Here is a 24,406-nt window from a genome sequence, read left to right as displayed (position 1 = left end):
AAGTACAGATCAATCAGAAGAGAGCTGGGGTAAACCTAGCCACCCAGGTGACTCCAGTCCTGCCCATAACACACAAGGACAACTAACTGCCCTGATGTTATGCAAATGCATATTTTTGTGACATAGGGATAAAATTTCTAGTGACCACATCACACCTGTATTAAAGAACTGCTGATTTCAGTCAATAAACAACACTGTGGGTGGTGTGTACCGGAAAACTTTGCAGATGACACCAAATTATGGATTCAGTGATATGAAGACACGAACGTTGTAGATGCATGTGAGATGTCTAATAAAATTGTTTTGTGGGGCCAGGCGCATTGGCTCCTGCCTGTGATCCCAACACTTTGGGAGGCTGAGGTGGGTGGATCACCTGAGGTCAGGAGTTCTAGACTGGCCTGATCAACATGGTGAAACTCTGTTTCTACTAAAATTACAAAAAAATTAGCCAAGCATGGTGGCAGGTGCCTGTAATCCCAGCTACTCAGGAGGCTGAGGCAGAAGAATCACTTGAACCCAGGAGGCAGAGATTGCAGTGAGCTGAGATCATGCACTCCAGCCTCATCAACAAGAGTGAAACTCATCTCAAAAAAGAAAAAAAAAATGTTTTGTGAATATGAGAATGGAAAAAAACAACATTTCTAAAATAAATCACTACTGTATGTAATGTATAATTTTAAATGTATGTATATGTGTAACTAATAAGTTAAATATAAGTAAATGTTTTGATTATATTGTCTATTCTTCTAGAAGCTCATATATCTACATTGGCTAAAACTCTGTGGGACTCTTTTCAGCAGTGGATTTAGTTTTCTTATATGCTGGCACATAGGACATTTGATGACCAAAGGGATGAAAGAGAGAATGAATGTACTTTACATGGCTGACCAAACAACCCCCAGTCTAATGCATTAGAATACACAGGGTAGCTGTGAAAAATACTGACATTCAGATACCATTCTGGACCAAGGGGAGCAGAATTTCTGGAGGCAGTGCCTGGCCACCGGTATTCTGGAAAGCGGTTGAGCTGATTCTAAAGTACAGCCAGGCTGAGAACCACTGCTTTACAGGGCGAGTTCACATACCTTAACCACATCCTTCTTGGCAAGGGCATTCAGTCAGGTTAGTGGTTAAGAGCAAGGGCTCTGAAAGTGTTCAAATTGTGACTCTTCCACTAGCATTGTGATCTTGTAAAAATCACTGTACCTTCCTGTGCCCCAGGTTTCTGATATGTAAAATGAGAAAGAAAAGAGAGAGAGAGAGAGAGAGAGAGAGAGAGAGCGCACACACCAACTCAGTAAGTGGTTACTGTGAAGGCTAATAAGTTAATGCATACGAAGTACTTAGACCAGTGTCTAGCACCAAATGAAAGCTCAATTCACACTGGCTGATGTGGTCCAAGGGGTGAGTGGAGCAGGGCACTCTTCACTGCCAGCCTGCCCACCATCCTGGTATCTATGTACTCTATCCGTGCCATGCTTCATCTTCTAACACGGCATTTCTTAAGTAGAAGAGATCATGAGTGGAAATGGAGTGGGGATGGGGCCAGAGAACCAGATGTGTGCCTTCAGCACAAACATTACATCCTAGTACTCTTTGTGGCCTCTTGGCAGGGGGCGGAAAAGGAGGGCCAGGTGGTTTGTGCAGAGGAATGGACACAGCTGAGGCTGCCACCCCAGCCCCAAGACATGGTGGGGATGTTTCTTCAGAGTATCTAAGCCCCATACCCTTCACACACGTCCTGAGTGATCACTCCCATCATGTTCATCCTTTGGTCAGAGACACTATTTTACATGTGAGGTGGCTTCTTAGATGGAACCATGCAAGTTGAAAGCTGGGATGTGTCCTGGGGCCTCAGCACAGCTGCAGGGGTGAGGATTTTCCTCCTGTCCCTACAGCATAGCAATGATAAAGCAGTGGCTGGGAACAAGCATGTGAACCCAGTCTCCTGGGACTGGTTCATTCACTAATTAGCTGTGATTTCAGGCAAGATGTGTAACCCTTTTGCATGATTAGGAAAGCTGTTTTGTGAGAACTAAATGAACTGACATATGTGGAACATTGAGAACAATGTCTGGCATATAGTATGTGATACATAAATATTGTATTTTTATGTTATTTTTATGATTTCATGCTGTGAAGATGTCAGTTATTTGTAAGATAACTTTTTTTAAAATTTAATTTTCCTTTCCTTTCAGATACCACTAAATCTTAAAAGGACAGGTCATTGTAGCATCTCAGGTCCATACCAAGTCTCTTCTGTGTTTTAATGCATAGCTTTTAAAACACAGCAGGGAGCCCATTTAAGGTCCTGAAGTTCCCATAAAACTTTTCTTTTTTTGAGACGGAGTTTCACTCTTGTTACCCAGGCTAGAGTGCAATGGCGTGATCTCAGCTCACCGCAACCTCCGCCACCTGGGTTCAAGCAATTCTCCTGCCTCAGCCTTCTGAGTAGCTGGGACTGCAGGTGAGTCCTGTCCTCTTGCTCTCCTCCCCAGACGGCATGAGCTTCCCCACTCGCTCCACCTTCTTTACCAACTACCGGTCCCTGGGCTCTGTCCAGGTGCCCAGCTACAGTGCCTGGCCAGTCAGCAGCACAATCAGTGTCTATGCAGGTGCTGGGGGCTCTGGTTCCCAGATCTCCATGTTCCGCTCCACCAGCTTCTGGGACGGCATGGGGTCTGGGGCCCTGGTTGCGGGGATGGCCAGGGGTCTGGCAAAAATAAAAGGCATCCAGAATGAGAATGAGACCATGCAAAGCCTGAACTACCACCTGTCCTCTTACCTGGACAGAATAGGAGCCTAGAGACAGAACCAGAAGCTGGAGAGCAAAATCTGGGAGCACCTGGAGAAGAAGGGACCCCAAGTCATAGACTGGAGCTATTACTTCAAGACCATCAAGGACCTCAGGGCTCAGATCTTCATAAATACTGTGGACAATGTCTGCATCATTCTGTACATCGACAATGCCTGTTTTGCTGCTGATGACTTTAAGAGTCAAGTATGTAACAGAGCTGGCCATGTGCCAACCTGTGGAGAGCAACATCTATGGGCTCCACAAGGTCACTGATGACACCAATGTCATTTGGCTGCAGCTGGAGACAGAGATCAACGCTCTCAAGGAGGAGCTGCTCTTCATGAAGTAGAACCATGAAGAAGAAGTAAAAGGCCTATAAGCTCAGACTGCCAGCTCTGGGTTAACTGTGAAGGTAGATGCCCCTAAATCTCAGGACCTCGCCAAGATCATGGCAGACATCTAGGCCCAATATGATGAGCTGGCTCAGAAAAAAACGAGAGGAGGTGGACAAGTACTGGTCTCAGCAGAGTGAGGAGAGCACCACAGTGGTCACCATGCAGCCCGCTGAGGTTGGAGCTGCTGAGATGATGCTCATGGAGCTGAGACATACAGTCCAGTCCTTGGAGGCCGGACTCCATGAGAAATCTGAAGACCAGCTTGGGGAACAGCCTGAGGGAGGTGGAGGCCCGCTACGCCCTGCAGATGGAGCAGCTCAATGGGATCCTGTTGCACATGGAGTCAGAGCTGGCACAGACCTGGGCAGAGGGGCAGCACCAGCCCCAGGAGTATGAGGCCCTGCCGAACATCAAGGTCAAGCTGGAGGCTGAGATTGCCACCTACCACCGTCTGCTGGAAGATAGCGAGGACTTCAATCTTGGTGATGCCCTGGACAGCAGCAACTCCATGCAAACCATCCAAAAGACCACCACCATCCACCAGATAGTGGATGGCAAAGTGGTGTCTAAGACCAAAAACACCAAAGTTCTGAGACATTAAGCCAGCAGAAGCAGAGGACCCTTTGGGGAACAGGAGGCCAATAAAAAGTTCAGAGGTTAAAAAAATAAAACAACAAAAAAAAAATAGTTTAAAACAATAGCTAAAAATATTAAAATCATAGGATGTCTTATAAAAACACCCCAAAGGGTTCCTTATAAAAACTAAACATAACATCTTAACACAGGTCCCTGAGTTGTTCTTCAAAAACCCAGACCCCTGCCAAACAGACCTGCTAACACATAGACATCAGAAGAGGAAGTTTATGTGTTAGTGGGAAACTGAGGACTGAACGCTGAACTCTGTTCTTCATTCTAAATTTTTTCTTGAGGGGCTTAGAGAAAGTCACACCTATGAGCCACAGCTAACATTCTTTTCTGCTGACTCCAAATTTTAAACCAAATTTCTCTTCCTTAACCAATTACAATCAGAAAATCTTTCAATCTACTGATGACCTGTAAGACCCTGCTTAAAGACATCCTGCCCTTTTAGAGCCAAACTAATGTGTAACTTCTATATATTGATTTGCAATTTTGCCTATAGCTTCCGCTTTCCCAAAATTCACCCCTGTCTTTCAAAGCTCTTACTTACAAGCCATCAGGGAGGTCAAGTGTTAAGCATGAGCGACGTGACTCTCGTTGCTTGGTGCCCCCCAAACAAATGCCCTCCTTTCTCCCACTACAAACCTCAGTATAAACAATTGACCTTACTCTGCGCAAGCAGACCCCAGTTTGGTTCAATAACACATTGAGGAATATTATTATGTCCCAGGGTGTTGGCATTCCTAGAGTGTTACCAACTCAATAAAATTGGAACAGAACCCACACTGTCCATTTCTGGTAAGTTCTCCACACATCTATCATGGTGAATGGACCCCACAGTCCAGCTGTGTGGACAAGACAAGAATGCAAGTGATAAAACTACAATCAGCTCAAAAGAGGTACAAATCATGAATGACGGGAGGTCAAAGAGGGCCCACCTGGCAGAAGGGCCATGGTGGTGTTCAAGGCAACCATGAAGAAAGATGGATAGAATTTTATCCATTTGGGCTAGAGGAGTGGGGAAAAGAATTCTTCACTTTTTAGGTAAAGGGAATGACATGAGCAGAAATATGAAGATGGAGAAGGGTCAGAAGTCATCCAATCTGATTGATATATAAGGTCCAGGAGGGAAGGATCAGGGGATAAGGTCAAGCAGGGCTTTGTCATAAAAGATCTTAAGTAATGGGTGAGCAATTTACCTTAATTTGTCAGTGAGGAGCCATTGGGGGTTTGGTAAAGGAATGTCTAATCACAGCTGTGCTTGTGGAAGAGTAATTATTCTCATAAGATGACTCAGAAGGGAGAAAGATGGGAGGGAGGGATACTGAAGACTAAGTTGCCAGAATATTTCAGATGAGGATTAGTGTGGGTTTAAACAGGAGTGGTAATGGAGGGACAAGGTAATGGTAGCATCTAGGGGACATGATAATTGATTGAGTGTTATGGGAAAAGGAACAATAAAAGATGAATCCAAGGCCACCAGTCTGAGGGAATAGAACACTGATGTAGCAATTAACCAAAACTGTAAAGCAAGTGGAGGGACAGTTCTGGGAGGCTGGTGAATTAGGGTTGAGGTGCCAGGTAGAGCTGTAGGTAATATGGAGTGGGAGGACTGGAAATTGAAACTAAATATTCCGCTAGCCCTATAGCTATGTCATTGTGGCATCTAACTCTATGCTTCACACACAGCAGGTGCTCAATAAATGAATGATGTCAATTGGAGAGTCATCTCCATGAGTGTGACATGTGAAACCTAGGAGAGGCTTTGCACAAAAAGAGCAAAGTTTGAGGGCAGAAGTACAGGGAGCATACATATGTATTAAGGGATGAGACATCTAGAGATGGGAGTCAGAGAAGAGAAAGGAACAGAATAATTGAGAAGTGAGATCATGCTGGGCTGAGGAGGTCAAGAGGAAGGTGGGTTTTGATAAAGGGGCAGTAAGTAGGAAAGGTAAAAAAAAAATGCAAAATAAGGACTTGTATTAGTTTCCTAGGGCTGTCATAAAAAATACCATAAACTGGATGGCTTAAAGCAACAAAAATTTATTCTCTCACAGTTCTGACAGTTCTGCAAGCTGGAAGTCCAATATCCAGGTGTTGGCAGGACCACATTTCCTCCAAAATCTCCAGGAAAGGACAGTCCCTTGCCTCTTCCTGGCTTCTGGTGATCCCAGGTGTTCCCTGGCTGTAACAGCCAGAACTCCTGTCTCTTCACAGGAGTCTTCTCTCCATGTGTTTCCATGTCTTTACCTGGAGTTCTCTCTTTTAAGGACATCCATCATATTGGATTAAGGGACCACCATCCTCCAGTGTAACCTCGTCTTAACTAATTACATCTGCAAATAAGGTCACATTTGAGGCACTAGGGGTTGGAACTTCAACATTTCTTTTTGGAGCAAATGACTCAACCCATATAACAAGGACCAAGTTCAGACTGTTGTGTTTAGCAGTCAAGAGGCGGTTGGTAAGGTTTGCAAGAACGCCATTTGGCTCAAAAAGTGGGAATGGAAACCAGAAGGCATGGGGGTAATTAGTGAAGTATGGGCAGTGGGTAAAGCTGGGGACAAAAAGCTTGGCAATAAGTGGGAGGAAGACTCTTCTCACATGCGATTTTTTTCTCTTCTGCAGGTGTAGGCATGGTTGTGCACTCTGCAGAAGGTTATACCTTGAAGTCACTAAGATTCACTCCATGACTCCACTGTCCCTTTTCAGGAGTATATGCTGCTGGCCTGGCAGGGCTGTGGCTCTTCACATCAGAGTTTCTTTTCCCAGGATTTTAGTGGCAGAAATGGGTTCCCATTTTGGTTCAAATGACTTCCTGTTTTTGTTGTTGTTGTTGTTTGTTTGTTAAGCCAGACTATTGGCTGTTTACACAGGTATTTGTAGTTGGAGTTCTTTTCTTTCTGGAGCCCAGCCCCCCAAATGGGGATAAGAGCATCTGTCTGACTTGGTCCCATCTCAAGTGGAAAAAAAACTTGGTGATAACAAGGTATTGGAGAACAACAAAAAATATGTAATACTGGATGAATTAAAATGATTAACAAGTGTGAGTCTGCAGATATCTTCATTAATTCAAGATCAGCAGTTGAAATTGTGACTCACTCAAGACAACAGTGATGCCATGTTGATAACACAGATATTCCTCCAAGTTTCAGGAATCCCAGCTCTCTGTGTATCCACACACATAATAGGAGCTTCAGCCATGTACCAAGCAGAGTGAAAACACCAGACTGCAGTGATCTGCTGAATCAGAGTAGCTGGGAAACTCAAGCAGCTGCTCATTTCAGTTCATAAATACATACCTTTAGTTTTCTGACCATCTAATTGCATGCTTGGAATATTATTAAGAACTTGCCAATATTTATACACAAAAATGAAAGTCTATAGAACTGTGCATCATTTCTCATCAGAATTGCCAGGAGCACTTGTATTTTCCCATCTCTTTGCCATCCTCATAGCCCACCATTTGACTGTGGACCATCCTTGACCATGAACCATACTTTAAGAAACATGGCTCTAGAGGACAGATCAGGTGTAGTTAGGAAACTCCTCCCAGGCCCACAGGACTAGGCAACCTCTCACAGCAAACAGCTATTGGCTCAGTGGCCTGTACAGTGCATTGAAAAGACTCCTCACTCAGGAGTATAAAGACCTGATCTTGCTGGCATGGTGACCTGGAGCAGCTCACTTTTCTTTTCCCAGGGACTGTTCTCTCACCCGCAAAATGAGAGGATCCGATTAGTTCGGTGGCCCCCATGGAGGAATAAATGGTGGTGAAGCAGGCTTCAGTTTTTTTAAAAAAATATACTGAGGTTCCACTTAAAATTTATTAGAAAAATAATAAAAGCTCGATTTTTTTTTTTAAGACAGAGTTTTGCTCTTGTTGCCCAGGCTGGAGTGCAATGGCGTGATCTCAGCTCACTGCAACCTCTGCCTCCCAGGTTCAAGTGACTCTCCTGCCTCAGCCTCCCGAGTAGCTGACAGGCGCCTGCCACAATGCCCAGCTAATTTTTGGTACTTTTAGTAAAGGTGCGGTTTCACTATGTTGGTCAATCTGGTATCGAACTTCTGACCTCAGGCGATCCACCCGCCTTGGCCTCCCAAAAACCCCTGAACTAAATAATTTGTAAGCTTCTTCCAATTGGATGATTCTAGGTGTGTTTGTTTTCATGGCCCCCATTTCCCTGGGAATTACTCTCCCATAAGAATAAGTGGTGTCGGCCAGGCACAATGGCTCACACCTGTAATCCCAACACTTTGGGAGGCTGAGGCAGACGGATCATGAGGTCAGGAGATTGAGATCAGCCTGGCCAACATGGTGAAACCCTGTCTCTACTAAAAATGGGTGTTGGTGGTGCGTGCCTGTAATCCCAGCTACTCAGGAGGCTGAGGCAGGAGACTTGCTTGAACCTGGGAGGTAGAGATTACAGTGAGCCGAAATCATGCCACTGCACTCCCGCCTGGGCAACAGAGGGAGACTCCATCTCAAAAAAAAAAAAAAGCGTGGTATCACAGTAAGGACACTAACCTAGATACCTAGATTTCACAGGCTCTTGCCTCACCTGCGCATGCAGGGTCTCCACCTTGTAAGTGGTCCCCACATTCCTCTAGGGGCCTGGGGTGCTTCTCATAGGCTTGCTAACCATTCTGCTCCTGAAAAGCATTGCTGCCACTCCATCTTCTCAGGCCAGCCGTTTGCTGGGCAACATCCTGGCTCTCAGCCTCTTTCTTATTCCATCTCAGCAGGAGCACTTGTGAATTCAAGGCTGCCTGAGGCTCTGAGGGAAAGCTGAGAAGAAGGTCTTGCATCCCTTTTGCATTACACTCTATCTTACTGTTTCTGGCAAATAATACAATAGAAAGAGCACTGGTCTTGGAACCAGGCAGAGGTGAATTCGAATCCCAACCCCACTTCTTAGCAGGAAGGACAGCTCCTCTGTAATGTCAACGCTGCAACCCAAGGCAGTCACTACACCTCCCAACACCTCCACTAGCCTCAGTGTCTGATCTTAAGAAGGACCTACTCGGTTGCAGTGAGCTGAGACTGCACCATTGCACTCCAGCCTGCGCGACAGAGTGAGACTCCAAAAAAAAGAAAAGAAGAGGAAGAGGAGGAGGAAGGACCTACTTCTACATAGAGTTGTTAGAAGGATTAAGTCAGATAAAGTATTGAAAGCACATGGTATAGTGGCTGACATCTAACTTATTCAACCATTCAAATGGTTCTTACACACATTATCAGACTGACATGAGTTCAAGAGGGCTGACTGGAAAACAAACATTGAGTGGTCAGTTCTAAGATCAACTCCTCTGACCACCAAGGTTTTCTTAGACAATTAAGCTAGTTAATGCTGGCTCTTTTATTCACTAGAATGAATGATCTCCCAGCACACTTCTTAACAGACTTTCGATAAGCGCATGAATTAGTCAGGCATGGCTTAACCTCAGGCTTCCCAGCTATGTTTCCAGTGGATGAGGGATCTTCTGAAGAGTCGGGGTAGAGAACGGGCAGGGGGAGGTAAGGAAATCAGAGAGCACAGGAATCTGCTGCCTCAGCTAATGCTACTCAACGGCCTGGCATCTGAGACTCTTTCCCCTGCCTTGCAAAAGCGACTTCCCTGAGAGAAGCTGTATGTGGAGTCATCTTGATGAACTGGGTGTTACCAAGTGAGACAGCTATTTTTCTAGATAGCCCTTTGAAACATTCTCCCGTGGATCTTTTGTAAGATGAAGAGATGGTTGAACTCTCAGCCTAAAGAAAACCGGAATTGCTACCTGGATGATCACTCCATTTTTCTTCCTTGGCTCTCCATATCTCCTGGGCCCTTTAATGCCTGGTGAAGCCAAATTTATTCTAATTATAAAGGTAGCAACCAGTGAGATTTATTCCAGGTTATGGAAGGAGGACACCTGCATAATCTATGACCCAACCATGGCAGCCCCAGGCCCCAGGTGGATTTATTCCAACCTTCCTTTTCTTCTCCTGCAACTGGATTCATTCTGAAACACCCCCCTGAAATTCACCAAAGCTGTACAAGCTCTGTGGAAGACAACTGAGATTCTTCACCCCACCTGGGAGTATGGAGGAAATGTATCTTCACCGCTGAGTTTGAGAGAGCTGGCCACGTAGCCAGCCAGGTAGCGAACAAGCAAACACATGTTTGTTGGGTGTGGAAGATTTCTTTGCCTTCAGCTTGTTTAGTTTTCATCTGGAATCTGTTTTGCTGCATCAGAAAGAACTCTTCAAAAAATTTATTTTTGGTCCATTTTTCTGGCCCAACATACTAGGTGAAGTGGAATACAAGAATCACCGTGGTCTGTTAGCTTCACACAGGATCCTCTTCCCACCTCCTATTGGGTCTCAAACAAATCATCCGTGCATTTCCTCCAGCACTGTTAGAAGAACTTCTGTTTAGGCCGGTTTTGCCCTGTTGGTGATTTGCTGTTTGGGGCCATTGATGTGCTAGTGTGTTTGTGAGTCCTGAGACATTTCTGGAAGATGGCAGCTCCTTCTCGGAGGTATTGCCTATGTCACTGGAATATCTGTGGTAACAGGGTCATACGTGATGTGAACCCTTTGTGAATGAGAGTCCTAGAACCACCACAGCAAAGACTGAATATCTGTATGTTCTCCCAGACATTCCAAGCTTACATTTTATGTGCTTGTAGACAGCCCAGAGTCATGAAAGTGACCTAGGTGACAGACCCTGACTAACAGACTGGGATTAAGACTATAATCCACTCCTGTTTACACTCTGTCCCCCGTAAACAATATCAACTTCTAGCCTGGCTTTTTCCTCCTTAACTTGGCCCAGCTTTTCTGATGTGCTGCCAGATACGGCAATAAATGATGAGAGGACGCTGGGGTTTCTTAGGTCTACTCTGTAACGGTTACCTGCAGAGGTAGGTGGATGCCTGCCTAAAATTTGGTTTGGATATTGAGACTAATGATGCCACACAAAACAAGGGGGTTAGAAAAGGTTTGGATGACATAACTGAGGTCTCTGAGGAGAGCAGGGTGGTCCTCTCACCAGATCTGAAACAGCGTTAGGAAGTCAGGAAAGGGTTGTTATTGCGGATAGGGGGTGGGGCTGGCTTGAAAGTTCCCAGGCAGGGAGAAAGTGCCCGGTCTGAATCTTTTACCCTCACCAAAGGAGGGAATGCCCGGGCTTGCTTATACAGGCATATGGGGAAGAAGGAGGGGTGGCTTAAAAGCTGTCAGATGCCAAACATCAGAAATGGTGTCAGACTCCTCTTGACACATTGCTTTGCCATAACAATGACCTCTCCGTTGGTATGAGGTGGCAGGCCAGCTTTCTACCTTGATGTGTGACTCAGATGTCCTTTAGCTTCCCAACCAAGTGCCCCACTGCTTCCCAGCAAATCTTGCCTCCTTAGGCAAGATTTTCTTTTCTCCTCACATTCAACTCCAGTCTCTCCCTCATCTCGCTGGCATGAAGTGCCACCGCCTCCTGGTGCATCACTAACGTGGTACCCGACATGCTGACCTTTGGAGACCGTAGTTAAATTGGAGGAGAGCCCTCCCTGTTGATCTTAAGTTAGTAGTGATTACGAGGAAGTAAGAGAAGTGTATTTTTGAGGATTTAAATAAATTTTTAAAAAAGTAGAAAACAAATGAAAAATGCAGAAGGGAAGGTAAGTGGCTATATAAACAGAGATTGAATTGGGCTGTGTCTCTCTTTCTAACTGCTCTGGGTCATCCAGTGTCTGCCAGTACCCAGAGAATTCTGCTGCCTGCTTCCCGTGGCTATTCTATCTGGCACCCTCATGGCAGAGGCCTGGAGGAAGACAGCAGAAGACAACCTGGTAGATGTTGAATTCTGGCCCTGCCCTTCTATTTTCTTATCTCTGTGACTCTAGTTTGGTTCCTTGTCTAAAGAAAGCTGGTCAATGGCCAGGCTTTGTTTCAGACAAAAACAAGTTCACAGAGCTCTCTCCCATTCAGAGCTTTAATTGGCCTTTTCTTTTGTGATATGTGTAAAGACATTCTTCTGCCTTCTTTGTAAATACTTCCTTTTCTCTAGAGTAGAGAGATGGCCTCCAGTTTTATAACGGATTTTACATGCAGAGAAGGAAAAGAAAGTGATGTTGCAAGACTCTTTTCTGTTGGCTTGCAACAAAGAAACATTCTCGTCAGCTGGAGAGTCTTAGCAAGCTAAAATTGGCTGCCTCATGGAATGAAGGAGTGATGAGGTTAAAAACTTAGAGATGCTAAAGTCATTAGGTCCCTGGCTGATTTTCTCATTTTAAACCTTTCCCTTTCCTTTGTACTTGACCTTTTCCTGTCACCTTTTCTACGTCTGTGGGATTTACTCTTCACTATGTGTCCACTTTAGTTTCACTATTTTTATGTCCAGAATAGATGAGCTGCATTCACCTGTTTTCACATCTTATGTTCCCATTTGGATTCTGATAAACTGGTGAGGAGGGTTTAGGAAATAATCCCTACACTGGCATAATTAGAGCATGCCGTGGTGCTCTTGAAAGACACGCACACATACAATTCTTTCAGACTTGACTCTGGCTGAAAAAGCCTCTCTGAATATCAGTTGATAGTTACAGGGATGCCAGGCATGAGTAGTCTTAGAAGTCAGAGAGAGATTTGGAATTAAAATGCTATTAAAGAAGAGTTTTGGCCAGAGGATCCAGGAATACTTGAAGCCTGCTCACATTAATGACTTCTCCCTGCAGAGGAGGCCTCCACCGGAGATGACACCCACAGGACAATGGTGGGCCAAGCAGAGTGATGCTTCATGACAGCTGGAGCTTCTACCTAGGACCCAGGCAGAACCTGAGTGAGCTGGAGTGGGGCCTGGAGCTTTTCGAGGCAAGAGAATTCAGTGCCCTTGTTATTCTCCAAAACCACATCCAACAGCACCAGAGAAAATGGAATCAGAGACAGAACAAAGAAATGACAAATCAATGCCCTGGAATCTGGCCAGTCAGGCCCCTGGGATCCTCCCCAGGAACTAAAGAGGAGAGGCTGAAAGTGGCCTCAGATGCTTTCTCTGTGGAGATCAGAAAAGAAATATCTTGAAGACTTGGTGTTACTAAAGGAACAAACTTGTCACTCTTCTTCAACACCCTCAGCCACTTCTTGTCCTTCCTCTGTCCCTTCCCACAATCCAACTCTGAAGTTGGGCTTCAAATCTCACATCTACTCAAGCCCTCTTATTCACCAAATATAGTGAATTAGAATAATGCACCATATCAATTACTTCCAGACCCACCCTCATGCTTCCTTTCACTGTCCTGCTATGCCCTCCCTTCATTTCAAAGGGAGTGTTTTCTCTAAGCAACTCCCCAAATCTACCAAGAGGTATCTGTCTTCTCCTTGTCCCCCACTGATATATGAAGAGTCCTCCAGGATCTCTATATGTTGAGCCACTTTCACTACTGATGACATTCATGGCTGTGTCATGCCATAACCCCCCATGTGGGACCTGCTCTGTGTCCTGCAGCCCTGTCTCCATGTCTCACATGTCAGTCAGTTTTCATTAGGCTACACTGTGGTAACAAATATCCCTGACACCTCAATGGCTTGCAACAACCAATGCTTATTTTTCACTCCTGTGCATGTCAGCTGTAACCCCTGCTGGGTCTTCCTCATTCTTGGACCCAGGAGTCCAGGGAGAAGGAATCTTATGGTAGAGAAAAAAGAGCAACAAAAGAAACCAGGTGACGGCTCTTGGAACTTCTGCTTGGAAGTGGCATGTAGCATACTGCATCTGCTCATATTCTATTGGCCAAGACCAGTCATATGGGGTAGAAACTATAATCCTTTCATAGGGAGAGGAGAGTGAATAACTGGGAACAGTAATGCTGTCTTCTGTCTTCCTCAGTTCCTGACAGGTGCCTTTTGAGTGACACCTGACTTGTAAGCTCAGTAATTGGCATCAATGAGACATTATTTCTCATAGGAAGATTTGTCTACAGCTTACCTCTTAGAATTGGAGATAAGTTTTTAAGAGTCTCTACAATGTGTGATACTGCAATGGACTGAACGTTTGTGTCCCCCCTAAATTCGTATGTTGAAATCCTAACTGCCAAGGCAATGGTATTAGGAAGTGGGATCTGGGGGAGATACTTAGGTCATGATGGTGGAGTCCTCATGAATGGGATTAAGGTCCCTATAAAAGGGACTCCAAATTCTTTCACCCTCTTTCCACCATGTGAGGACATAATGAGCAGTCAATAGTCTGCAACATGGAAGGGGGCCCTCACCAGAATCCCACCATTCTGGCACCCTGGTGTTGGACTTCTAGTCCTCAGAACTAAGATAAACAAATTGGTGGTGTTTATAAGCCACCCAGTCTATAGTAGTTTGTTACAGCAGTCTGAACTAAAACAGATACATTTCCTGGTCCTCTTAAACAAATGCTCCTACACCCAGGGTAACGTTGTCTCAGAGACTTGGGGTCATAATTATGATCATCAACTTGTGCTTTGTTATAACAGTAATGCTCCTATGGACTACTTGTAGGTATAGGGCTACATGCCTCTTCTTTAAGTGGCTCCCAGGCCATTCTACTTTTGGAGCTCAAGACAAAAATTTAGTTTTTCTGTCTCTTCCTAGAATGCCAGACTCTCAGGCGTTCTATCTTGATATGAGAGCAAGTTTGCCTTTAGCCCTTGTTACTCAGTACCTGGGAGCTCATTAGAGATGGAGAATCTGCACCCCTTCCCAAGCCTTCTCAATCAGATTCTGCATTTTAATTATTTTCCTAGGTGTTAAATATGCACAAGAATGTTGGAGAAGTAGCCCAGTGATTTTCAACCTTGACTGCACATCGGTATTGCCCAGGGAGCATTAAAAATACCGATTCCTGGGCACGACTCCTCCTCTTTCATAGCCCTGACATAATTAGTCTGGGGTGTGGTGAGGGCATCAGAGCTTAAGCCCTCCCTAGGTGATTCTAATGTGCAGCCAGGGTTGATAACCACTGCTGTCTGGTGACTTTCTTTTAGTTGCTTGAACTTGCTGGTTCAGTGATTAGAGAACAAGCTTATTCACAATTGTGCAACTGAATTCCTGACCATTAGCATCAAATACGCTCCCAACAAGGGCCAGAGGAGCCTGGCCTTAAAAGAAATACTAATAGCCCTGGTTAGGAAGAAGCTTCCACGGGCCAGGAACGTTATCTCTAATTTTCACCATACCCTGTTACCCTAATTTGAATTTAGGAAACTGAGCCTCAAAGAAAGTGAATGACCTTTCAAAGGTCACACAACTCCTAAGTGGTAGAACTAAAATTTTAAGTCATCTCTGGTTTCAAAAGCCATGAACTTTTTCTTCCTTCCAAACCCAGGGAACTTTTGTTCCCAATTTATGTGAGCTGTGATGATTGGACCTTCTCACACCTACTGCTCATAGGCCTTTATCACTTTCTCCCAGAGTCTGGATTGGGTTCTGGCTGGGAGAAGTTAACAGGCAAGGAATCAAGTCCCCAAATAAGTGATTATATACAACGTCTTACAGTTCCTCAAAGTATGCAACTTTACAGAGTAGATCACGATAAAGCCAGTTACATAGTTATACAAATCACATGGCAGAAGTTAATTAGTGCCGAGAAACTGCATGACTCCCTGGGAGAGAGAGAAACTGTGCACAGACTGAAGCATGCTTCTCCAGCACCAACTTCATAATTTTGAGGACATCACTTATAGTGCCAAACATACTCAGGACTTCTCTCATGTGACCTCACTACAATCCTACTGACGTTAATTTTGCTTATTTTGTAGATGTGGGAATGGAGACTAGGCAGTAAATTTGCCCATATTTGATCAGACAGGTAATAAAGAACAGAGTTAGCACGGAAATACAGGGTCAGAGCCTGTGCTATTTCATCTACATTTCATGACTTCTTAGTTTTTTAAGTGCTCAGTCCTGCCATTGAGTACCTCCTGGTCATTATTAGCCATGCAACAAGTTTGCAACAAATTGCTCAGCATTACTTGATGTGGGTTTAAGTAACAGCTTTTTGCAGGGAACAAAAGAGCTTCAGGTTAACAAAAGAAGAGAAAGAACAGCTCCCCCCACCAATCAACCATGAATACATGAGAGATGTGTTGGTGCCAGGGCACCTTGCTCCTCTGCTGTTTTAGCCTTTTCATAGATCAAGGGTGAGAAATGACCTTGTTACCTGGGGGACAAACAGTCTGGGTTTGGGGTGTAGCTCTTTGCAGGAGTTGTCTAGGAAACCAACTGCCAAGCACCTGAGAACTTGGTACTCTTCGGATATCACAGAACCCCTTTTGGGGCAAGGAAGCCCAGAGACCTATGGGAAGCTGAGCTGAGGGTCAGCACCCATTCCAGCATAGTTAGCTCATCATCTGGGCCAACTAGAGGAAGCTCCCAGGGTCAATTCCAGCCATGGTACCCATGAGAATACCTGAGAGCAGAGTCGTAAATAATGATGTAGGCAAGCAGTATGGACCTGCCCTCCAATCAACAGAGGTAACTGGTTGTGAGGAAAGAATGGGAGACAAAAGATACAGGTCTGAGACATAGCAAGTTCTCTCTCCTCCTTACTTTGGGTCTCCCATTTCAACCATCACTTCTGCCTGGCTGACGTGTGTGGCAAGGGGCAAGTCTGGCAGAACTAAGCAGGTCTCAGGCTAGAGAGGTGAAGGGGAAAGGGGTCATATTTGCTGAGAGTGGAGGGGGTATTTGAAACAGGTAAAATCTTTAACCATCACTATCTCATATTTTTGCTCCCTCTGAATTTCAGGATTCTGGGCAAAGTTCCCATGTCTTTGAACAACCAGATCTCAGCTGGGTTATTTCCCCTCCTCCCTCTTTCTTAGGAATCCACCAATAAATAAGAACCCATAATTTACTTATTTCCTTATCCTTTCTTAAGCACGTCCCCACTCTCTAGCCCAGGGAATACATATATACATATATATATATACACACACACACATATAAAATCTGTGACATGATATATATATATAATATATATTATAAATATTATATATAATATATATTATATATATTATAATTATATTACAAATTATATATTTTTTATATATATATAATATATATATAATATGTGACATGAATCCTGTCTTATTTCCTAAGGTCTATGCATTTAAAGCTCAAAAGTCTAGAAATTTTCTCCCTCTCTTCCTGCTTTCTGCTATTAATTCTCTTTCCCGAGAAAATGAATGTTGAATGGCCCGGCTGCCTGAATGTAGGGTGGGATAGAGTCAACTGGGTGTTAGGAGATGGGGGAAAAATCATCCATTAATATTTAAACAGTAGTACTTCTACAAAACTTGAAAAACTAACTCACTCTTTCCTTGATTCCAGGCACTATCAAATGCCACATACGCAGTCCTTAGTATGACTAAGGAGACAATTCAACTAAGTGAGGATCCTTCTGCTGTAGATCAGCAAAAATCAGCATGAACCATACTGAGGCCTTGATCTTGAAGAAAAGACTAGCAATGTATGATTTTTCACCTGGATTCTCATTTCCTAGGCATTGGTCAAAGCCGTAAAGGAAACTATTCAAGTCGAAGACTCCATGGAGTGAGGGGAAATGGCTCTAAGAGGGAAAGTGACTCTTCCCAGTGTCAGGGAACAGTTGGGAGATTGCCTCTTGGCAGCATAGTTCCCAGAGCCCCGGAAAGGAGAATGCCTTCCTGAGATGCCTTTCTTGAATTTAAGAGAATCTGCTTCATCCCTGCAGACTGTTCCAAGAGAGAGAGACTTGAAAAGGACCCCGTTTTCTGTTTTGTAGATGCATTTTCTAATTGCTCTTGCATGAGGCTATGGCAGTATACTCCTCCTTTTCTCTTTTCCTTTTGGAATTCCTCCTGACTTCTACGGGTGAGGAGGTGGCACAGAGAAGAGAAAAAAGGAAAGGGCTGTCTTCATGTAGCAAAAGCTGCAGTGATGCCTTGGAAAGCTTGAGAGGCTTTGAGCATACATGTCCTCTCAGCTACTAGGCGAGTGAACCAGTTAGATACAAAGAACACTCACAATTGCCTCTTCTTCAGTTTGTTCTTGGCTGGGGGCTGATGGAAAAAAAGGGACAGAAATGGGAGTGAGGTATGGCATGTTTGTTCACCAAAAATAGAATGCTTCTCAACTCTGGAACTCCAGAACTATTTTCTCATGGGCAAAAGTAAACTTGTAATATTCCCAACCACCGACTCCTCTTCCTGTATTTCAGATTTTGATTCGTGGCACAGAGATTTACATAAGTGCCCAAGGTTTCCTTTCTTCTCCCTCCCTCAGTACTCACACATCTGGCTGGACAACAAATCCTGTTGACTCTGGCTCTTCAGCTGAACCTCAAGAATCAACTCCCTCCAGTTCAGACTCCCTGACCCTGTCTTAGTTTTGAACAGGCAATTTCTCCTGTCAACTGCTAGTATGTCTATATTACCATATACGCTAGCATATGTTTAGTATATTAGTTCCTTGCCTTAAAACTGTCCTTGCTTCCAAGCCACATTGTCACACTTTTCTAAAACACATATTGTCATTCCTTTGCTTACAAACTGTGCTTACAAGCATCCCCATTTTCTGCAAGATAAAGTCCAAATCCCTTAATATGGTGCACGCTGCTTTTCAGTTTCCAGATGCTAACTTCCTGGCCTCACGCCCCTGCCACTCCTTCTTTCCACTTTTCCACCAAATCTCACGCGCTCCAGCCACAATACTGCCTGCCTTTCTCTGATTGCACCTCTATGCTTTTCTCATGCTATTGCCTCGCCTGAAAACCTTTTTCACTCCCTCTCAAATTGGTAAAATCCTTGCAGACCCAGTTCTAACGTGAGTTCCTGGAGTCCTTCCCCTTCAACCCGTTCAGGTTCGCTGTGGGCTCCCAGAGCAGTTTGCACAAACCTCTATTCTTTCCTGCATCGTAATGTTTAGTTAAATGTATTTCCTCTACTGAGCATAAACTCTCAAGAGCAGGGACTGTGCAGATTTATAGTAAATATTCGATTCAATTTGAATGATTGAGTCTATATCACAACACAAATTCCAAAGACATGGGGATTTTTCCCCCATGTATATATATTTTTTCTATTATTTTGAAAGATGGATAGTTTGTGTTTAAGCAGTTCCTAATACTTCTCTTCTTACTTTCCCTATTTTCTAATTTCTCTACCCTTTCCTTTAGCTACTAATCACTCTCCTCACCTCTCGCCATGATTCTCTGGCTTCCTGGTCATTAGAGAACACTTTTCTCTGGGAAAGCTCCCCATGGTCTCCTTCATAGAGGGATGTCAGGAAGACAAAGCTGAGCCCACCCCAAGAGGGGAAGGCAGTTCTGCATCAACAGTCTGTCCATCTGCAGCCAAACCTAAATATAAACCATGCTGCCAACGGGGAGGCTAGAAACCTCTCAAGTGGAATCAGATCTAGAGACACAGACATGCCTAGAGAGAGGAAAAAGAGACATCAGTGTCAAAACCAGAGGCCTCAAGGTCAGGCCTGGGTGTCGAGGTTGCTCCTCACATTTTCCACACAGGTGGAGAAGAGAAGGTCATTATGGTATCACTGAAAGACAAGACTGGACATGGGTGGAGAGGTGGATGGGAGGAGGGGCAGGGGAACAAGACAGTGGACATTTTCCAGCCCAAGCACAGGCTGCGTAGTCCAGGAGGTAGTCAAGAGATACATCTGGGACGGACTGGGTTGAACGGCTGGGGAGCTGGTTGTAACTATTAACGATGCCAGGATCCCACTTCTCAGCAGTTGTGATTCTTTGGGTTGCTGAGGCAATTTAAAATGGGACCCAAGTACCATCTGGTGGAATCTTAGGGCAGATTTATGAAGGGAATGGCACCTGCCACACCAAGGGAGCTAGTACGGAAATTTCCCTTGTAGCTTCAGAAAGGACAGTGTGTGAACAAGGCTTACAGAACAAGATGGAAAGTCCCCACCCTCATGTTCACAGGCAGTGTAGCTTCCTACTCCTCTATCCCTGCTGTGACAGGGAAGGGGGAGCCTCAGGAGAGATGGGATGAGTCAGCTACCACTAAGACCCTCATTGTGCTCACAGAGGTGTTTGCCAGGGAGGTCCCCTGATGAGCTCTTGGAATCTTATTACCATTTTCAGATGAGCATGGAAGAACCTGGGCTTTACCAGACATGCTGGTTGTGGGTTCTCCAATATCCGGGAGTGTTGAGTCAGCTCATTAGTGACTGGAATTCTACAGACTCTGAATATCAACTAGGGAAAAGGCGAATGTTCTACCTTAAGCAGATCGCAGCTTGTGACTGGTAATTAAGAGAGAAGCTGATTTAAGAGATAAGGTAATTCAAAAAACACTGCTAATTCCCAGACCCCAAAAGCTTACGTGGGGAGGCCAGAATCCCCTCCTCTCCACTCAGTTCCTACTAAGGCTGCTCTAGGTGTCTGCACCCTACATGATTTTAAAAGTGCATAGACGTAAGAATGCATTCCATTCTGAATCCTAAAGTCTCAACTCAATATCCCTTAGTGCTCAGCTCCCCTGGAGTCTCTAAGACACAGTCAGGTTTCAGCACAATTCTATGCCCTGGGCCAGGCTTCAGCTGTGCCATCGGGCTCACAAACAAACCAGACACAGTGGTTTTTGTGGGCTTTTCCCACACTCAGTTCTTTTGCTGGAAATTATTCTCATTGAGTACTATCTCTGTTCAGGGACATGGCCCTGCCCCATTTCCATGGCTGCCACAAGCTTCCTTGTAGAGATTTCTGCAGAGCAGAAAAGGATTTTCTGCAGGTGATTTTTTCTTCCATTATAATTCCAAATCTCTCTTCCAGCCTGCCCCCAATTCTTCAGTTTCCAGCAACTGCCAAGGAAAACCTCTCTCTTATCCTGCTGCTGCCACACCTCACAGAGCCAGCTTCGGCCAGCAGTTGTGATGCTCCTGACAGCGTTTCCATTCTCATCTCTTTTAAATCCCAGCATCTGCAGCCCTTTTTCTCTCTGCAGTGTGGTTTTGCTTCCCTGACACGCTGCCTCAGCTAACTGCTTCAGTTTCTCTACTACCGGTGCTGTGGCTTTTCCTGTCTGTCTCAGGCCAGTCTCCCTGAGGGGGACAGGGGTTGGCAGAGCAAGCAGAATAGTGGAATGGGTTCAAGTCACCCCCTGTCACTTCCTAGTTGGGAGACACTGGAAAGTTAATTCACCTCACTAAACCCCAGTCTCCTCATCTGTAAGAAGAGAGTTGTTTTAAAGGTGGAATAAGATAATCCAGTGCTTAACACAGGGTACAGCCAGAGTAGATGAATAATCTCTTTATATGAGGTAAGGTAGGCTGCCTGAGGACTAGCAACCCTGTATCCCACACCTGTAAAGGTCAGATAAAACCTCTTAGAAATAAAAACATTAAATCCTAAGGAAACTTTGTTTTCAAGGAATCCCAACGAATACCTTTTGATATAGTTTGGATATTTGTCCCCACTCAAATCTCATGTTGAATTCTAATCCCCAATGGAAGTAGGGCCTACAAGGAGGTGTTTGAATCATGAGGGAGAATCCCTCATGGTTTGGTGCTGTTATCCCTGATAATGAGTTCTTGAGAGATCTGGTCATCTAAAAGTGTGTGGCATCTCCCCCACCTCTCTTGCTCTCTCGGTCTCATGTTCTCTTTCTCTCTCTCCCTCCCCTTCCTCTCCCTCCCTTCTCTCACTCCCTCTTCCTCTCTCTCTGCCCCTTCTCAATTTCAAGCACTCGAGCCCTCTTTTTCTCCCCCTTCCTCTTCCCTGCCCCACCCCTGTCACATTGTCATGTGACATGCCTGCTCCTTCTTCATCTCCCGCCATGATTGTAAGCCTCCTGAGGCCTCCCTAGAAGCCTAGCAGATGCCAGCACTGTGCAACCTGTAAAGTGTGCAGAACCATGATCCAGTTAACCCACATGCCCCTTCACAGTGAATTTCTGCTCTATTTCTCCAAAAGCAGTTACACAATTCTGATTTCTAAACACCACAGATCACTGCCTGTTTTTGTTTACATCCTCTCTGTGTCTGGCTTCTTTTGCTCAGGAAAGTGCTTCTGAAAGTCATTCATGTTGTTGATGGATCAGCTGTTTGTCCCTTTTTACCTCAGAATATATTATTGTATAAATATACAGTTGGTACTTTTTATCTGTGGGCTCCACATTCACAGATTCAACCAACCATGATATAAAACATTTGAAAAAAATTATGTCTATATTGAACGTATATAGACTTTTTTTCTTGTCATTATTCCCTAAATTATGCAGTATAACAACTATTTATGTAGCATTTATATTAGGTATTATAAGCATGAGGTATTATAAGTAATGTAGAGATGATTTAAATTATACAACAGGATGTGCATAGGTTCTATGCAAACACGATGCCATTTTATATTAGGGACTTGGCCATCTGTGGATTTTGGTATCTGCAGGAGGCCCTGGAACCAATCCCTCACAGAAACTGAGATACAACTATACTGCATTTTGCTTATTCATTCTCCTTTTGATAGAGATTTAGGTTGTTATTTAGAGCTATGAATAAATTGCTTTGAACATTTTATGTCTTTTTGTGCACATATGTTTTAATTTCCCTTGTGTAAATACCTAGAAGAAGAATGTCTGGGTCATATAATTGATAGGTGCTTAATCAGAAACTATCAGCAGTTTTGCAAAGTGATTGAACCATTTTAAATTCCCACCAACAATGTTTGAGAGTTCTAGTTGCTTCATATCTTTCCCATCATTTGGTGTTGTTAGCCTTTTAAATTTTAGCCATTCTGGTGAGTGTGAAGTAGTATCTCACTGTGGTTTTAATTTGTATTGCCTTGATAATGAAGGATGTTGGACACATTTTCATGTTGTTATTGAATATCTTCATTTGTGAAGTGGCTATTTACATCCTTCACCCATTTTTTAAAAATTGGGTTGTCTCTTTATAGTTGAGTTGCAAGAATTTTTCATATATTTTGGGTAAAAGTCCATTATCAAACATATGCATTGTGAGTATTTTATCCCAATCTGTGCTTTGATTTTTAATTGTCACAATGGTATTTTATATGAACATAAGCTTTATACTGAAGTTTTAAATTCTGATGAAATTCATATGGTCACTGTTTTCTGTGCCTAAAAAGATTTGCTCATCCCAAGTCAAGAAGATGTTCTCCTATGTTTTTTCTTTGCAGCTTTATGATCTGCGTTTTTCTGTTTATGCTAGAGATATATTTAGAATGGTTTTTATATATGATGTTGTAGGAAAGAAAAAATATATGTATTTTTTAACCCTTATATGTTCTTAGTTGAGACATTCTTCTGAAAACAAAAGTCAGATTAACAAGAGAAAAACCTGCAGAAGTCTATTGACACATGCTGTACCCGTCATGCAGGAAAGGCCTCAGTTCAAAAGTATCCCTGTCAAGGTAGTATCTCAAAGGCCTTGTTTAAACAGTATTTTAACAAACAGTCATAAATTCTGTAGTGACAAGACAAAGGAGAGAGCAGTTTCAGTCTTTAAAAGGCAGAAAAATGTGGGAAGTAAAATCTATTCCCAGATTTTTCGGGTGCCTGCTGGTATTTTCTCTGGGCTGATAAGCAAGTGCCGTCTTCAGTAAGGAAGGATTTCCCTTCTGCCATCAGGCAAGTAGCGGCTAAGGCAGAGTGTTCCCTCTGTGTTTACATTGTCTTTAACTTAGCAATCGTCCCTGTTTGGGAGAGAACTATTTTGGTTTCCTTTAATGTGAAATAGAGGCCAAGACACTCATTTTTCCACATGAAAAATGAGATGTTGCACTACCATTTGTTACAGACAACTTTGTTTCTCCTCATTGAATAGCTTTGACATATTTTTAAGAAATCATTTGCTTATATAATATATCCCATTTGGACAAGTAATTCAGTTGGAATCCTGGTGTTTCCCTCTCAATATTTTAGATTCTCAATGTTTCTCTCTGAATGTGACCTACCCAAGTAAACTTCAAAAATATAAATCAGATCACATCATTCCTAGGATTAAAATTATCTTGTAATTTCTGTTTGTTATCTATTGCTGTATTACAAACCATCCCCAAACTTAGATGCTTAAAACAGCCAATTATTTTGTGTCGTAATTCTGTGGATCAGCAATATAGATTGGGCTTAGCTGGGCAGTTCTTCCATGTGTTCACTTACTATTTAGTAGTTCAGTTTGGGATTTCTTATATAATGGCAGAGGTGTTTCAAGAGGTAAAGGTAGAAGCTACAGAAACTCTTGAGGCTGAGCCTTTGGAATGAACATATCAATCACTTTTGCTATTTGGAGGTCAAAGCTAGCCACAAGCCTAGTCCAGATGGCGGAGCAGGAAAATAGAGTCCAACTCTTGAAGGGAGAAGCTGCAAAATATTGTGCCTTTTTTCCTCCCATTTCTCACAGCTTTCCATTGTTCTTAGAATAAAGTTTAATAATAAATTTAAAACTGGTGTTCAAAAATTTGAAGTAAAGTTCAAAATAGCCCTACATAATCTAGCACCTGCCTCTCTATCTGAATTGACCTATTCCCAATCTCTCCTTGGCTCACTAAAAATAAACAGTTGCACTCCGTTTGGGGCCTTCATATTTTCTGTTCCC

The 24,406-nt window shown here is 43.7% G+C and overlaps 1 long non-coding RNA gene and 1 pseudogene across 2 annotated transcripts in view; one reads left to right on the top strand and one right to left on the bottom strand.

Annotated features, from left to right (window-relative positions):
• Nucleotides 1-24,406, bottom strand: part of LOC141583521 (uncharacterized) — a 221,429-nt gene that overhangs the window by 26,798 nt on the left and 170,225 nt on the right. The gene's annotated exons all lie outside the window — the stretch shown is intronic.
• LOC101029962 (keratin, type I cytoskeletal 18 pseudogene) lies at nt 2,967-3,793 on the top strand (annotated as a pseudogene).

Source organism: Saimiri boliviensis, chromosome 2 (assembly GCF_048565385.1).
Source record: "Saimiri boliviensis isolate mSaiBol1 chromosome 2, mSaiBol1.pri, whole genome shotgun sequence".
Classification (NCBI taxonomy): Eukaryota; Metazoa; Chordata; class Mammalia; order Primates; family Cebidae; genus Saimiri; species Saimiri boliviensis.
The sequence above is the reverse complement of the archived record's forward strand: the minus strand, read 5'-3'. Positions and strand labels throughout refer to the sequence as shown.